Source organism: Mobula hypostoma, chromosome 15 (genome assembly GCF_963921235.1).
Source record: "Mobula hypostoma chromosome 15, sMobHyp1.1, whole genome shotgun sequence".
NCBI classification, from domain to species: Eukaryota; Metazoa; Chordata; class Chondrichthyes; order Myliobatiformes; family Myliobatidae; genus Mobula; species Mobula hypostoma.
The window spans coordinates 76,603,899-76,616,246 of record NC_086111.1 but is presented as its reverse complement, the minus strand read 5'-3'; the positions used below and the strand labels follow the sequence as shown (position 1 = coordinate 76,616,246).

General features: G+C 45.7%; 1 protein-coding gene across 4 annotated transcripts in view; it reads left to right on the top strand.

The window, feature by feature from the left end:
* Positions 1-7,048: 7,048 nt before the first annotated feature.
* Positions 7,049-12,348, top strand: part of LOC134357148 (zinc finger protein 214-like) — a 47,960-nt gene continuing 42,660 nt past the window's right edge. For 2 of the 4 annotated variants that reach the window (XR_010020527.1, XM_063068451.1), the window contains exon 1: positions 11,867-11,990. The gene's annotated coding sequence lies outside the window, so the exon portion shown is untranslated. Of the gene's footprint in view, positions 7,078-11,866; positions 11,991-12,348 lie in introns of those variants that run through there. The other 2 variants (XM_063068450.1, XM_063068452.1) reach the window with 2 other exon arrangements.

Here is a 12,348-nt window from a genome sequence, read left to right as displayed (position 1 = left end):
ATAAAGCTCAATCATTTAATTGCATATGGTACACTGTTTGTTATTTCATGGTACTTATTTGTAAGGGGGAAAACATCACGCAGCATCCACCCAAAAGTTTGGTGGGGCCAGAAGCTAAATTCCCCTAAACTAACGCTGCCGGCTGAATCTGAGGTTTACGTGTATATAAAAAAAAAAGTGAGGCAGTGTCCAAGAGTTCAATGTTCATTTAGGAATTGGATGGTAGAAGGGAAGAAGCTGTTCCTGAATCGCTGAGTGTGTACCTTCAGGCTTCTGTACCTCCATCCTGATGGTAACAGTGAGAAAAGGGCGCTGGAGGTCCTTAATAATGGGCTCTGCCATTCTAAGACACCGCTCCCTGAAAATGTCCTGGGTACTTTCTAGGCTAGCACCCAAGATGGAGCTTCTTTTGGTCCTGTGCAGTAGCCCCCCCATACCAGACAGTGATGCAGCCTGTCAGTATGCTCTCCACGGTACATCTATAGAAGTTTTTGAGTATATTTGTTGACATACCAAATCTTTTCAAACTCCTAATAAAGTATAGCCACTGTCTTGCCTTCTTTATAACTGCATCGATATGTTGGGACCAGGTTGGATCCTCAGAGATCTTGACACCCAGGAACTTGAAACTGCTCACTCTCTCCACTTCTGATCCCTCTACGAGGATTGGTATGTGTTCCTTCGTCTTACCTTTCCGGAAATTCACTATCAGCTCTTTCGTCTTACTGATGTTGAGTGCCAGGTTGTTGCTGCAGCACCACTCCACTAGTTGGCATATCTCACTCCTTTATGCCCTCTCGTCACCATCTGAGATTCTACCAACAATGGTTGTATCATCAGCAAATATATAGATTGTATTTGAACTATGCCTAGCCACACAGTCATGGGTATAGAGAGAGTAGAGTAGTGGGCTAAGCACACACACCTAAGGTGCACCAGTGTTGATCGTCAGCGAGGAGGATGTGTTATCACCAATCCACACAGATTGTGGTCCCAGTTAGGAAGTCGAGGATCCAGTTAAAGAGGGAGGTACAATATAGTGCCCAACGTTCTAACAGGGTAGCAGTCATTACTGGAATTCCCTTCCTGGGATTAAAAGTGGACACAAGGGGCTGGTGATCCGCCACTAGCATAAACTTTTGACATAGAGGTAGTGGTGAAAGTTCTTTATTCCCCATACTAGACTAAAGGCCTCTTGGTCAATCTATGCATCATTGTGTTCTGCACTTGTCAGTGATAATGAAGCAAATGCATCTTTCATGATGTGTGACAAAACAGCTCCAATGCCATAAGCAGACACATCACCCACCAGTGTGATGGGCAGGGATATGTGTGGAGTGGGCTGAGGAAGGGTAAAAAGGATCAGTCATCATTGAATGATGCAGCAGACTTGATGGGCCAAATGGCCTAATTCTGCTCCTATGTCTTATAATGGGTGAGCAATTCATCGGAAGTTATTTGTCTGTTTGTTTCCTTGAATGGTCTTTTACATCTTTCTGACCATTCCTACTTTGCTCCTGTCTGTAATGGTGTGTTCAATGGATGCAGCACTGTTGCAATGTTTGGGAGAAACCGATGGTAGTAGTTTACAAGACCTAAGTATGAGCTGAGTTGTGACACATTTTCTGGTTTGGGTGCCTGTAGCACTGCTTCAGTCTTCTCTTGTGACTTATGTAAGCCATGCTTGTCAAAGACATGTCCACAATATGAGACTTCATTCTTGAAAATCTCACATTTCTCTCTTTGCATGCAGACCATACTCACTCAGCCGGTAATAACTTTACCAATGTTCTGGAGGTGCTCTTCATTATTTTTGCCAGTTATGATGATGTCATCACAGCAGTATTGTGTTCCTGGGATATTTTGGAGCATTTAGTCCATTGCCTTCGCCAAATTGCTGGAGCTGGTAGGACACCAAAGACGAGACAGTTATACTGGAGCAGGCCCTTTTGAGTGTTGATTGTGAGGAACTTCCTGCTTGACTCCTCAATCCCAATTTGCAGATAGGCTTGCGACAAGTTAATTTTTGAAAAACTTTCCCCACCTGCCAAAGATGCAAAAACTGTCTTCTATTCGTGGCAGGGGATACTGCACAGGACGCAGCACCAGATTGATCCTCACCTTGAAATCCCCACATGTGTGAACAGTTCTGTCCTGCCCTTTATTGATCACTGGGACAATGGCGCGGCCCAATTGCTCCACTCAACCTTGGAGAGAATTCCAGATGCCTCCAAACTCTGCAGTCCAGCATCCACTTTAGGACGTAATGTGTAAGGCACTGAATGAGCTTGACAGAATTTTGGTGTTGCTGTTTCATACAGTTCATTTCTGGCTTTCATGACTTTGAGTTTACAAATCTCCTTCTTGAACACCTCATTGGCATTAAACAGCTGTGCCAGTCTCTGGTTGGTGCTACTGTAACCCTCCGCTTCAGCCGGCAACATTAGTATGGGCTGCTGATGTCTGTTGATGTCACACTGAGAACCTTGATTGAGTGCCAGTCTAGTTGGATTTTTCTCAACTACTTTTCAATACATAAATCTCTAAATGTTGTGTTTGGCTTCCATACACCACATTTACTTTCAGTTTGCCTTTGGGAGGCACTTTTTTGTCTGTGTAAATCTTTAGCATCACTGAAGTCTTCTCTAATGGTATCTTAGAAAACAGTGTGTTGTAGTCAGCCTCTGAAATTATGGACAAAGCTGACACTGTATCCAGTTTTACACCGGACACATCTATTGTGATCCAGATGATTTTGTAATCTGCTTCAGTTATACTATGCAGTTCTTAGCATGACAGTCTATCTTTGTCAGACTCTGTTGTCAGATTCTGTCTTACATTTGTTTACTTTATGCATTTGCTTAGTATTGTGTTTGACACTTTTCTCTTGGTTATGCTTCGTGTCTGCCCTGTACATTCTCTCTATGTGACCTTGTCTGTGACTCTTTCTGCAGACTTTTTCTTTGAACCAACAGCCATCTGCATCATGGGAGGATTTGCCACATCGATAACCTCTTTGGCTTTTTGCACCATTCAGGGACATTTTGTGCATTTCCAATTCTAACCTTGTTGTCTGTAGTTCAGCTGCATCTTTTCACCATAAGACCATAACAAATAGAAGCAAATAGAAGCAGAATTAGTCTATCGGGGTTATTGAGTCTGCTCCACCATTCAATCATGGCTGATCTTTTTCTCATCCTCAGCCCCACATCCTGGCCTCCTCCCTCCGAATTTTGAAGTTGTGGCCAATCAAGCACCTATCAATCTCCACCTTAAATACACCCTAACAATCTAGCTTCCACAGCTGCCTGTGGTAACAAATTCTACAACTTCACCACCCTATGGCTGAAGATATTTCTCCACATCTCTGTTTTAAATGGACACCCTTCTATTCTGAAGCTCTGCCCTCTTCTCCTAGACTCCACCACCATGGGAAACACCCTTGCCACATCTACTCTGTCTAGGCCTTTCAACATTTGAAAGGTTTCAATGAGATCACCCCTCATCCTTCTAAATTTCAGTGAATACAGGCCCAGAGCCATCAAACATTCCTCATATGATAACCCTTTCATTCCTGGAATTATCCTTGTGAACCTCCTCTGAGCCCTCTCCAATGTCAGCACATCTTTTCTAAGATGAGGGGCCAAAAACTTTTCGCAATACTCAAGGTGGGGCTTCACCAGTGCCTTATAAAGCCTCAGCATCACTCCCTGCTCTTATATTCTAGCCTTCTTGAAATGAATGCTAATGTTGCATTTGCCTTCCTCATTTGCATCTCAGATCTTTGTATTTTCTCCCTGTTTAGAAAATATTCTGCACATTTCTTCCTTCTACAAAAGTGCATGTTCATGCAGTTTCCAACATTGTATTTCATTTGCCACTTTCTTGCCCATTCTTCTGATCTGTATAAATCCTTCTGCAGCTTTCCCGTTTCCTCAACGCTACCTACCCCTCCACCAATATTCGTATCATCTGAAAACTTGGCAACAAAGCCATCTATTCCATCATCTAAATCATTTATATACAGCATAAAAAGATGCAGTCTCAACACTGACCCCTGCTGAACAACACTAGTCACTGGCAGCCAACCAGAAAAGGATCGCTTTATTCTCACTCGCTGCTTCCTATCAATCAGCTAATGTTCTAACCATGCCAGTAACTTTCTTGTAATACTATAGGCTCTTAGCTTGGTAAGCAGACTCATGTCAAAAGCCTTTTGAAAATCAAAATATACAACATCCACTGAATCCCATTTATCTACCCTATTTGTAGCTTCCTCAAAGAATTCTAACAGGTTTGTCAGGCAGGATTTTCCCTTAAGGAAACCATGCTGACTTTGTACTATCTTGCCCTGTGTCACCAAGTACTCCATAATCTCATTCTTAACAATTGACTCCAACATCTTCCCAACCACTGAGGTCAGGCTAACAGGTCTATCATTTCCTTTCTGCTGCCTCCCTTCTTCCTCAACGAGTGGAGTGACATTTGCAATTTTCCAGTCCTCCGGAACCATGCCAGAGTCCAATGGTTCTTGAAAGATCATTACTAATGCCTCCACAATCTCTACCACTTCCTCTTTCAGAACCCTAGGTGCAGTTCATCTCGTCGGGGTGACTTATGTACTTAATGTCTTTCAACTTTTTGAACACCTTCTGAATAACTGCACTCACTTCACATTCCTCACACCCTCAACACCTGACACATTGCTAGTGTCTTCCACAGTGATGCAAAATACTCATTTAGATCATCTGTCACTTTGTCCTCAGTTATTATTTCTATGGCCTCTTTTTCTAGCAGTCCTAAATCCACTCTCATCTTTCTTTTTTTTTATTTTTTACATACTTCAAAAAGCTTTTACTATCCACTTTGATATTGTTTGCTAGCTCACTTTTATATTTCATCTTTTTCCTCCTAATGATTATTTTAGATTTTTTCTGTAGGCTTTTAAAATCTTCCCAATCCTCTATTTTCCTGCTAATTTTTACTTTGTTGTATGCCCTCTCTTTTGCTTTTACATTAGCTTTTACTTCCCTTGTCAGCCATGGTTGTACTATTTCGCCATTTGAGTATTTCTTTGTTTTTGAAATACATCTATACTGCACGTTCCTCATTTTCCCCAGAAGCTCACGCCATTGCTGCTCTGCTGTCATCCCTGTCAGCATCTCCTTCCAATTTACTTTGGCCAACTCCTCTCTCATACCACTATAATTTCCTTTACTCCACTGAAATACTGCTATGCCAGACTTTACTCTCTCCCTATCAAATTTCCAGTTGAACTCTATTATTTTGTGATCACTGGCTCCCTAATTGCCTCCAGTCCATTACATAACACCCAATCCAGTATAGCAGATCCTTTAGTAGGCCCAAGAACAAACTTGTCTAAAAAAACAGCTTGCAGGCATTCAACAAATTCACTCTCTTGAGATCCATTCCAACCTAATTTTCCCAATCAGCCTGCATGTTAAAATCTCCTTTTCTATTTCCCGTTGTAATCTCTAGTACCTCCCCCAGAACAGGCCCCAATGACCCAGGAACCCAAAGTCCTGCCCCCCACGCCAGTCTGTCAGCCACGCATTAATATAGTGAGGTGACAGAAGGAGTGATGAACTTGGATCCCAAGATCTCTCTGTTTAGCCATACCGTTAAGGATCTTGGTCATAGCAGTGTGCTGTCTCCTTGCATTTGCCCTACCAATGTGCAGTATCACACATTTATCTGGATTAAACTCCCTATGCAATTTCTCTGTCTATATCTGCAACTGATCTATATCATGCTGTATTCTTTGTCAGCCTTTTACACTATCCACAACTCTACCAATCTTGGTATCATCCGCAAACTTATGGACCCACCCACCCATATTTTCATCTAGGTGATCTATATAGATCATAAGCAGTAGAGGTCCCAGCACAGGTCCCCATGGAACACCACTAATTACAGACCTCCAGTTCGAGCAAGTCCTTTCAAACACTACCTGTGTCCTCTATGCACAAGCCATTTCTGAACCCAAACAACTAACTTACCTTGGACCCCATGCATCAATCTTCTGAATTAGCCTCCCATGAGGGACTCTGTCAAGTGCCTCTGTAAAATTGATGCAAACAACATCCACTTCCCTACCTTCCTCGATCTCTCATCACCTTGTCAATAATATCAATCATGTTGAAAAGACATGGCCTACCCCACACAAAGTCATTCTGGCTCTCCCTCATTAGGCCCTGGGTTAGTTAGTTATCTATTTAGTTATTGTTTTACTTATTGCAATACAGCACTGTGGTCCTTCTGCGCCACTCAGCAACCGTAAATTTAACCCTAGCCTAATACGGGACAATTTACAGTGACTAATTAACCCACCAATCTGATCACAAACTGGAGAAATCTGCAGGTGCTGGAAATTTGAGTAACACATATAAAGTGCTGGAGGAACTCAGCAGTTCAGGACTGGCAAAGGGTTTTGACTTGAAACGTTGACTGTACTCTTTTCCTAGATATTGCCTGGACTCCAGCATTTTGTGTGTGTTAACCTACCAATCTCTATGTCTTTGGACTGTGGGAGGAAATCAAGAGCACCCGGAGGAAATCCACCAAATCTACCCGGTCGCAGGGAGACCTTACAGGAGGTCGACTGTACCTCTTCCTAGAGATGCTGCCTGGCCTTCTGCGTTCACCAGCCACTTTTATGTGTGTTCCAGCATCTGCAGATTTCCTCGTCCTTACAGGAGGTGGCGGGAATTGAATCCGAGTCACCAGTACTTACTGTAAAGCGTCGTGCAAACCACCACGCCATCCGCATTCGTAAGTGGTTGACAATGGGAATGCCGGTCGGTATTGGGTGTATAGTTTGTGTGAACTTACTGTGTTAAAGTAGCTGCTGAAAATTTTTTTATATGAATCTTTTTTTTTTGAGGCTTGTGGCCCTGATCCAGTGATTCCAGATATTGCTGATGGCATCTCGGCTACCTGGAAACTCCGCACCGAAAACTTACATTCGGTGACGCAGTGATCAAATGCGCAGGCGCGGGGGCCTCTCAGTGGCTGAAAATCGCGCATGCGCTCAGTGGACAAAAGGCTCACAAGGAGGTAGGAGTACGTCACCGGTCGGGTCTTTCACAGCGAGTGCGACCGCCCCCCGACTCAGGGACAAATGTGACCCCGCACCTTCAGACAGTCCCGGCCTTTCCTCTTTCGATCCGTACCCGAGCCCCCGGGGGCTTCCTGCTGATGAGCGATAATGCCGGCAAACTGGCTCTCTCGTTCACTCACCATGCTGGAGGAACTCAGCAGCCAGGCGGCATCTATGCAAAAGGGTGCAGGCGACGTTTTGGGCCGAGGCCTTTCATCGAGACTGAGAAAGAAAGATGAGTCAGAGTGAGAAAGTAGGGGGAGGGGAGGAAGACCCACAAGGTGATGGATGAAAATGAGAGGTGGGGGGTGGGGAGGTTGAAATAAAGAGCTGGGAAGTTGATCGGTGAAAGAGATTCAGGACTGGAGAAGGGGGAATCTGATACTGGAATAAAGGAAAGGAGGAGCACCAGGGGGAGGAGAGAGGCAGGTAAGGAGATTAGGTGGGAGAGGGAAATGGGAATAGGGAATGGTGAAGGAGGTGGGGAAGGGCATTACCAGAAGTTTAGGACATCGATGTTCATGCTATCAGTTTGGAGGCTACCCAGATGGAATATAAGGTGTTGCTCCTCCAACCTGATTGTGGCCTCATCACGACAGTAGAGGAGGGCCATGGACTGACATGTTGGAATAGGATGGGAAGTGGAATTAAAGTAGGTGGCCACTGGGAGGTTCTTCTTTTTCTGGAAGATGGAGCGTGGGTGCTCAGCAAAACAGTCTCCCAATCTGCATTGGGTTTCGCTGATATACAGGAGGCTACACTAGGAGCACTGGGTACAGTAGATGACCACAGTAAACTGACAGGTGAAGTGTCGCCTCATCTGGACGGACTGTTTAGGGCCCTGAATTTTAGTGTGAGATGAGGCTCAGGGGCAGGTGTAGCAATTGTTCCACTCGCAAGGGTAAGTGCCAGGAGGGAGTTCAGAGGGGAGGGGCGAATGGATAAGGGAGACAGTAGGAAGCGATCCATGCGGAAAGTGGGAAGTGGGGGCTGGGGGAAGACATGCTTGGTGGTGGGATCCCACTGGAGACGGCTGAAGTTACAGGGAATCCCAGCACACACATAATTCTCCATAACTTCCGCCATCTCCAGCATCTTTTCCATTGATGCTGCCTAGCCTCCAGCATTTTGTATGTGTTGCTTGGATTTCCAGCATCTGCAGATTTTCTCTTGTTTGTGATTGGGCCTCTCATTCACTGAGTTCTCTATATATACAGTCGGTCATTGATGCACTTCTCATCAGTCCGTATTGTGTGTTTGGAAGCTCAGGCACAGGAAATCTGCGTGCTTAGATTTCCCAAACACTGCGAGCTCCAGCTATCTAAATCCAAAGATTAGCCTCAAACCAAAAATATTTTTCCAGGTTAATCTCAAATAAAGAGTCTTCCTTTCAATGAAAATGTCAATTAGTGCTGCACAGAATCATAGAAAGGTACATCACAGACTATCGTCCACAAACTTGACCACAAAGACATCAATTCCATCGTCCAAATTACTGTCATATAAGGTTAAAAGAAGTGGTTCCAACACAGACCCCTGGGGAACAGCAATAGGCACTGGCAGCTATTCAGGAAAGGCTCCCTTTATTTCCACTCTTTGCCTCCTGCCAGTCAGCCAATGCTCTATTCATGGCCTCTTAACTTGCTGAGCAACCTCATTCATGGGTAGCACCTTGACAAAGACCTTTTGAAAATCCAAGTAAACGTAGAAACTTAGAAAACCTACAGCACAATACAGGCCCTTCAGCCCACAAATTTGTGCCGAACATGTCCCTAACTTAGAAATTACTAGGCTTACCTATAGCCCTCAATTTTACTAAGCTCCATGTACCTATCCAAAAGTCTCTTAAGAGACCCTATCGTATCCGCCTCCACCACCGTTGCCAGCGGCCCATTCCAAGCACTCACCACTCTGTAAGTAAAAAACTTACCCCTGACATCTCCTCTGTACCTACTCCCCAGCACCTTAAACCTGTGTCTTCTTGTGGCAACCATTTCAGCCCTGGGAAAAAGTCTCTGAATATGCACATGACCAATGCCTCTCATCATCTTATACACCTGTATCAGGTCACCTCTCATCCTCCATCGCTCCAAAGAGAAATGGCCGAGTTCACTCAATCGATTCTCATAAGACATGCTCCCCAATCCAGGCAACATCCTTGTAAATCTCTGCACCCTTTCTATGGCTTCCACATCCTTCCTGTAGTGAGGCGACCAGAACTGAACACAGTACTCCAAATGGGGTCTGACCAGGGTCCTATATTGCTGCAACATTACCTCTCAGCTCCTAAATTCAATTCCATGATTGATGAAGGCCAATACACCGTACGCCTTTTAATCACAGAGTCAACCTGCGCAGCTGCTTTGAGCATCCTATGGACTTGGACCCCAAGGTCCCTCTGATCCCCCACACTGCCAAGAGTCTTACCATTAATACTATGTTCTGCCATCATATTTGACCTACCAAAATGAACCACTTCACACTTAGCAACACACATAAAAGTTGCTGGTGAACGCCGCAGGCCAGGCAGCATCTCTAGGAAGAGGCACAGTCGACGTTTCAGGCCGAGACCCTTCGTCAGGACTAACTGAAGGAAGAGTGAGTAAGGGATTTGAAAGTTGGAGGGGGAGGGGGAGATCCAAAATGATAGGAGAAGACAGGAGGGGGAGGAATGGAGCCAAGAGCTGGACAGGTGATTGGCAAAAGGGATATGAGAGGATCATGGGACAGCAGGTCCGGGAAGAAAGACGGGGGTGCGGGGGGACCCAGAGGATGGGCAAGGGGTATATTCAGAGGGACAGAGGGAGAAAAAGGAGAGCGAGAGAAAGAATGTATGTATAAAAATAAGTAACAGATGGGGTACGAGGGGGAGGTGGGGCATTAGCAGAAGTTAGAGAAGTCGATGTTCATGCCATCAGGTTGGAGGCTACCCAGACGGAATATAAGATGTTGTTCTCCAACCTGAGTGTGGTTTCATCTTTACAGTAGAGGAGGCCGTGGATAGACATGTCAGAATGGGAATGGGATGTGGAATTAAAATGTGTGGCCACTGGGAGATCCTGCTTTCTCTGGCGGACAGAGCGTAGATGTTCAGCAAAGCGGTCTCCCAGTCTGCGTCGGGTCTCACCAATATATAAAAGGCCACATCGGGAGCACTGGACGCAGTATATCACCCCAGCCAACTCACAGGTGAAGTGTTGCCTCACCTGGAAGGACTGTTTGGGGCCCTAAATGGTGGTAAGGGAGGAAGTGTAAGGGCATGTGTTGCACTTGTTCCGCTTACACAGATAAGTGCCAGGAGGGAGATCAGTGGAGAGGGATGGGGGGGAACGAATGGACAAGGGAGTCGCGTAGGGAGCGATCCCTGCGGAATGCAGAGAGAGGGGGGGAGGGAAAGATGTGCTTAGTGGTGGGATCCCGTTGGAGGTGGCGGAAGTTACAGAGAATAATATGTTAGACCCGGAGGCTGGTGGGGTGGTAGGTGAGGACCAGGGGAACCCTATTCCTAGTGGGGTGGCGGGAGGATGGAGTGAGACCAGATGTACATGAAATGGGGGAAATGCGTTTAAGAGCAGAGTTGATAGTGGTGGAAAGGAAGCCCCTTTCTTTAAAAAAGGAAGACATCTCCCTCGTCGAAGAATGAAAAGTCTCATCCTGAGAGCAGATGCGGCGGAGACGGAGGAATTGCAAGAAGGAGATGGCGTTTTTGCAAGAGATAGGGTGAGAAGAGGAATAGTCCAGATAGCTATGTTTAGCACCGGATGCAGTATATCACCCCAGCCGACTCACAGGTGAAGTGTTGCCTCAGCTGGAAATTTTCCACCTTCCAGGTGAGGTAACACTTCACCTGTGAGTCGGCTGCGGTGGTCTACTGCGTCCGGTGCTAAACTCGATGTGGCCTTTTATATATTGGCGAGACCCGACACGGACTGGGAGACCGCTTTGCTGAACACCTACGCTCTGTCCGCCAGAGAAAGCAGGATCTCCCAGTGGTCACACATTTTAATTCCACATCCCATTCCCATTCTGACATGTCTATCCACGGCCTCCTCTACTGTAAAGATGAAGCCACACTCAGGTTGGAGGAACAACACCTTATATTCCGTCTGGGTAGCCTCCAACCTGATGGCATGAACATCGACTTCTCTAACTTCCGCTAATGCCCCACCTCCCCCTCGTACCCCATCTGTTACTTATTTTTATACATACATTCTTTCTCTCACTCTCCTTTTTCTCCCTCTGTCCCTCTGAATATACCCCTTGCCCATCCTCTGGGTCCCCCCACCCCCCGTCTTTCTTCCCGGACCTCCTGTCCGATGATCCTCTCGTATCCCTTTTGCCTATCACCTGTCCAGCTCTTGGCTCCATCCCTCCCCCTCCTGTCTTCTCCTATCATTTTGGATCTCCTCCTCCCCCTCCAACTTTCAAATTCCTTACTCACTCTTCCTTCAGTTAGTCCTGACTAAGGGTCTCGGCCTGAAACGTCGACTGCACCTCTTCCTATAGATGCTGCCTGGCCTGCTGCGTTCACCAGCAACTTTTATGTGTGTTGCTTGAATTTCCAGCATCTGCAGAATTTCTGTTGTTTGCACTTCACACTTATCTGGGTTGAACTCCATCTGCCACTTCTCAACCCAGTTTTGCATCCTATCAATGTCCCGCTGTAACCTCTGACAGCTCTCCACACTATCCACAACACCTCCAAACTCAGCAAACTTACTAACCCATCCCTCCACTTCCTCATCCAGGTCATTTATAAAAATCACGAAGAGTAAGGGTCCCAGAACAGATCCGTGAGGCACTCCACCTCTCCAAATGTTCATAAATCCTGCCTCTCAGGATCTTCTCCATCAACTTACCAACCATTGAGGTAAGACTCACTTGTCTATAATTTCCTGGGCTATCTCTACTCCCTTTCTTGAATAAAGGAATAACTTCTGCAACCCTCCAATCCTCTGGAGCCTCTCCCGTCCCCATTGATGATGCAAAGATCATTACCAGAGGTTCAGCAATCTCCTCCTTCGCTTCCCACAGTAGCCTTGGATACATCTCACCCAGTCCCGACGACTTCTCCAACTTGATGCTTTCCAAAAGCTCCAGCACGTCCTCTTTCTTAATATCTACATGCTCAAGCTTTTCAGTCTGCTGCAAGTCATCACTAAGTCACCAAGATCCTTTTCCATAGTGAATACTGAAGTAAAGTATTTATTAAGTATCTCTGCTGTTTC